Source organism: Salminus brasiliensis, chromosome 15, assembly GCF_030463535.1.
Source record: "Salminus brasiliensis chromosome 15, fSalBra1.hap2, whole genome shotgun sequence".
Classification (NCBI taxonomy): domain Eukaryota; kingdom Metazoa; phylum Chordata; class Actinopteri; order Characiformes; family Bryconidae; genus Salminus; species Salminus brasiliensis.
In genome coordinates this window covers 36,149,420-36,154,935 of record NC_132892.1, presented here as the reverse complement: position 1 = coordinate 36,154,935, position 5,516 = coordinate 36,149,420, and the positions used below count along the sequence as shown (strand labels likewise).

The 5,516-nt window shown below is 44.4% G+C and overlaps 1 long non-coding RNA gene across 1 annotated transcript; it reads right to left on the bottom strand.

The window, feature by feature from the left end:
- Nucleotides 1–3,553: 3,553 nt before the first annotated feature.
- LOC140535429 (uncharacterized) lies at nucleotides 3,554–4,032 on the bottom strand. The gene is made up of 3 exons (XR_011977541.1): nucleotides 3,946–4,032; nucleotides 3,754–3,837; nucleotides 3,554–3,606 (listed from the first exon to the last, which is right to left on the bottom strand). It is a non-coding gene; the product is annotated as an uncharacterized lncRNA (long non-coding RNA).
- Between the last annotated feature and the right edge of the window lie 1,484 nt (nucleotides 4,033–5,516).

The window sequence follows — 5,516 nt, the reverse complement described above, 5'->3', positions numbered from 1 at the left end:
TCAGATCATATGCTGTGAATTACCAAGATGCTATTGAGTAGACTGATGTTGAATTTTGAGCAATTTGCTTTCTTTTGGCAGAACAAAGCATTTGTCAAGGTGTTGGCAGGTGAGTCTTGTTTTCTTTTTTGAAATGATCAAAAACTACAGCCTTCTGAATTGTATTACAGGTGATATAATAAAATTTTATGCTCCACAGTCCTCCACCTCAGACTCAAGCCTCCTTTGGAAATGTCTCTGCACAGCTCTGCAACTTCAGCATCTCTGAATACGCCTGTTCATCAGTAAGGCCTTTATGAACCAGTAGCAAAACGCCTCTTTGCTTTCATCTCTGATAGGCAGCATGTTGTCAGTCCCCAAACCACATCAAATGTCTCTTCCTGTCTTTGCTTCCACGTTACTGTTGTGTTCGAAGGTTGAAGCTCTGTCCTCCAGTGATCTGGTCACAGTGATGACATGCAATCTGGCCAGTGGCATGAACCACAGCAGGGTGATTTGGAAGCTCTTCTTCCAAAAGTTTGAAGCAGCTCTGGAGGAAGCACTGGATGCATTCTCCAACATGGTAAGAAACTCTGAGTTGTAGTGCAATTAAAAGTAAGCACATTTGGTTGGAACTGTACATTGAAACAGCCACTTTCTCTTACAGACCCTCAACATCAGTCTGCCTGACCCACATGTTCTTAATGCCATCGCTGAGGTAAAGGTCAACAACTTCAGCGTGACACAGCTTACAGACACCAGGTTCATGGAGGAGTGGTTCCAAATCAGGCTCAGACCATTTTTGCCATCAGTGTCCGCAGACTTCCTCACCTGTCTCAGTTCCAAGAACTTCAACTGTCAGACCTACCAAGTTGTGTAAGTATGGAGAGTGGAAATTTGGGACTCTTCATTTGGGACGTATGGCATGAAGTTTGTGAAGAAAGAGCATATAAACCATGGCGACATCTGATCTCTTCTCATCCAATTTAGAGTGGAGGCCCTTAGCACTCAAGATGTCCTGGAAGAGGAGCGGAAATGGTCCATCTTTAGTTATTTCATCTATCCTTTCCTCTCAAGAGATGACCTGTCAGGTACTTAAAGAAGTTCAGTTTAAACAAATGAGCTGTGCTCCCGTCTACAGCATCTTTCATTGTATTGAATCTTCAAAAGTTAAACTGCTGGTCCATTTCATGCAATAAAGCATGGTCACTATGGTAATGTTCTGATTCCTTTCCTGGCTGTTCTGTTGTTATTTTAGATCCCGGGTGTGTTTCCAGAACTTCTGGCAGCAGCGACTGGCTAGTAAAGAACTTTGGCAAGTTCTTGAAGTATGCAACCTTGGAAGAGCTTGAAGTTCTAAATGCAGATTTCTCCAGCGTGAGTAACATCAGGCTTGCAGCAATGATACGCCGGTTGCAGGTTTGACGTTATCTATCGGCCGCAGGCGCTGACGGCTGGTCTTTGTGTCATGTTGCAGTTTGGATCTTTGGAACTGCTGACCCCAAGCCAAGCAGCTGAACTCACTCTGACCTCTGGAACACTGAACAGCACAAGTCAGATGCACGTAGTGTTTGACCGACTAGAGAAAGGCGATGCTTTCAAGAACCTGGATGAATTTTTCACAGCCCTCACTGATCAGAAGGTAAGTGACACACTTAAACTACCTGCAGTGAGTCGCCATCTGTGACTTGACATGAGACACTGGCTTGAGCCACCATTCCCTCCTGTTGCCCTGTTTCTCTTCAGGCTAACTTTACCATTGTCCCTGCTGTGAGAGATGTGATGATGAATAGAACCTTCCAGATTATCAGCATGGAGTTTCCACAGTTTGAGACCTCTGACTGGGTGGAGTGGTTTGACGTCAAGCTGGTCCCTGTTCTTCCCAGTTTCACTGCAGAGATGCTAGTGATGGCCATCACCAACACCAACTGCACTAACTACAGAGTGATGTGAGTCTGTAGTTGCAAAACTGTAATTCACCGATTTTATCCAACATTCATGGCAACGCAGTGGGATCTTTGGAGTTGCTTTTGAGGAGCCATGGACAAGTCAGTTTCTCATCAAAGAAAATCTTCTTATCTTGCAGTGTTTCTGGAATAAGCAACGTGTTCTCTGAAATGACTGCCAGCAGGAGGGAGGAAATAACAGATGTTCTAGTGAAATTCCTGAAGGATCTTGCTGCACAGCTAAACACACCAGGTAGATGGCACTTTGCACACTTCTGCCGCCGGGCATGCGTTTCCCTCGCAACAAGGGTATCTTGGATGTAATGGCCTTATAATATGATCCAGACCTGCACCATTGTTCTCATTGGTTTTTGTTCCATGTCCCAACAGTTTGCCGAAAGGATATCCACAGTGATGCTGACTGGCTGACTGCCAACTTGGGCCTGTTCTGGACAACGGCAGACTACTTTGACCTCAAAGACTTAAACATCTCTGTGGTAAGGCGCTCGATGTCTGATATCTAGAAATTGGTATGTAAAGCTTTTATACAGCACTGGGGGGTGATGGATTTGCGTCAAATGATAGCATCGCAACTACAGGATTACAATATGCCTTCAGTGCAATGTCCTTCTTTGATTCCTTTTAGGTGGCAGTTCTGGACTCCCTTTCTCCAGCACAGAAAGCAGAGCTGATACTAGATCCAAACAGTGGGGCTCTAGAGAACGAGACGCTGGTGAAGGAGGTGATGATCGGGTTCCTGTCTTCTTCAGAAGTGGAGCAGCTCTCAATGTTCTTTAAGACTTTTGTCCACGTGGCTGAAAAGGTTTGTTTTCAGTTAAATTTATATATTTATATATAAAGTGTTTTTATACTCTGTATGTTTCAGATATTTATGTTGAGCTTAAATCTCCTTCATCGGAGTGATTTCTCATAATCCTCTGTGTTTCAGATGAATGTGACCAGTATTCCTCTATCAGTGTCAGACACCATTCTGAACATGACAATGCTGGCGCTAATGCCCCGCTTCCAGACGTTCAGTCCAAAAGACTTTTCCTTGTGGTTCCAGACCTATCTCCATCTCTTCCTTCGTTGGATTGATCCATACGTCCTGTCAGTCATCCCCAGGAACATTAGCTGTGACTCATATAAAGAAATGTAAGATTGACATTTTCATTAACTTTTGCAGATGGGATTCAGTATGCAATAGAGAATGTAGTGTAGACTGTGAATATCCTAAATGTTCCATTAAAATATTTCCTATTTCAAAATTTTTTATTTTTTATTTCTATTTTGCTATCAGTACAATTTCAGATTTTTCACTTTTTCTTTTCTTTGTATTTTCAGAGTAAAAGCATTTAATAATGTGTACAGTGACCTCTCAGTCACACAGACTGAACAGATCTTCAGTTTCATACAAGACTATCTTCTTTACAAGTCCAGTGAAGGTATTGTGTTGTGTTACACAGTTCATTGTGTGAGATAAGGTGTATGGTTTTGATAATGGTGATTTAATTGTTCTCTCTTTTTGCTCTACAGAACCGAATGGTCTGCGTTGCTACAGCGGCGGGAGCTTTTTTGTCTTCCTCAGGACCTCCTTCCTCAGTTTTGGATTTCCTGACCTGAGCGGCCTTCTGTCCATCATCCCAGCCAGCCGACAGCAAGAGGTACTGCTGCTTTAAACCTGAGAGGAAAAAGCAAGTTTCAGAGTCAGCCAGTCACACAGTCACTGAGCCAGTCATTAATCCAGCCTACAGTCCTTCAGTAGCACTGTTCCTAACCAGCCCATGAGTAAACCAGTCAGTCCAATAGTGAGCTTTTATCCACACACCCCTCTCTCTATAGTGAGTGTGTTGATCTCCTCTCTGTTCTGTAGCTGTTGGGCTCCATCTCTCCAGGAGAACTGAGGGAGTTTCTGAAAGGGTCCAACACAGTCAGGAACGGGTCAGATCTCTGCACGCTCCTCAACAACTACAACAGCACCAACCAGTACCTGCAGACGGTACACCTGTGCTCATCTCACCTTTCTCCCTCTACCTTCACTCTCAGTCTTCTCCATCCATTCAGTCCTGCTGTTTCTCCCTCAGTTTGACTCTTTCAGATGGATTTAATGCAGTAATCCATGTTTAAAGCTCTCTTTTCTGTCTCTCTCCATTCCTCTCTGGACCTCTGCTTCCTCCCTCTGGATCTCTGTGCAGGAGCCGGTTGTGTCTGCAGCTGTGGGCAGGCAGACGTTGGGGTGTGTGTGGTCTGGTGCTCTCAGTGTGTCGTCTCAGGATGAGGTGGATCAGTGGTTTAATGTCAGACTGGTTCAGTACCTGCCCTTCCTCAGCTCTCAGCTCATCAGCTCCACTCAGCTCAGCGGCGCCTCCTGCCTGTCATTTAGGAAAACGTGAGTCTCTGTTTGGAGTAGTGATAAACTGTTGTATCATGGTTAATAATGATCTTTCTGTTGTAAAATAATTGATTGTTATTATTTTTATGATCAGGGTTTCAGTCCTGGGGAAGAACTATAATTTCTCAGCCACTGATTTCACCCCAGCTGATGTCTACAGCTCTATAAAGGCGTATCTGAACAGCAGTGGTAAGCCCAGCTATGTTGATCTCGTTCTGTCTCTCCCTCTGTATGTTCATCTGTGCTCTGAAGACATTTAGTAAGTGTATATATGTGTGTGTTTCTGTGGTTTAAGTGTGTGTATGTGTGAACCTTGTAGATGGATCTCCTCGCTGCTATAACTCCTCCGATCCCCTTCTGAACTCCACTGCCTGGTTCGCCGACAACATTGGAGTCTTCATCACCTTCATCACCCTCACTGACCTCCAGTCCTTTGTATCAGAGAGCAAGGTAACACTCACACACACACACACACACACACACACACACACAAACACACTCACACACATCTGATTTCCCAGTTTACTGAGGTTTGATTGTGTTGTGTAGATCGGTGTGTTCCTGGAAAACTCTCAGAATCTCCAGCTGTTTAACAACACAGGAATTCCAGCCAACGTCACCAAATACTACAGCTCACAGCTCTACATCCAGAAACCTGACTACAACCCCCTCAGGTAACACACTACACACTACACACTAAATACTACAGCTCACAGCTCTACATCCAGAATCCTGACTACAACCCCCTCAGGTAACACACTACACACTACACACTAAATACTACAGCTCACAGCTCTACATCCAGAAACCTGACTACAACCCCCTCAGGTAACACACTACACACTACACACTAAATACTACAGCTCACAGCTCTACATCCAGAAACCTGACTACAACCCCCTCAGGTAACACACTACACACTACACACCAAATACTACAGCTCACAGCTCTACATCCAGAATCCTGACTACAACCCCCTCAGCTAATACACTACACACTAAATACTACAGCTCACAGCTCTACATCCAGAATCCTGACTACAACCCCCTCAGGTAACACACTACACACTACACACTAAATAATACAGCTCATAGCTCTACATCCAGAATCCTGACTACAACCCCCTCAGATAACACACTACACACTAAATACTACAGATCACAGCTCTACATCCAGAATCCTGACTACAACCCCCTCAG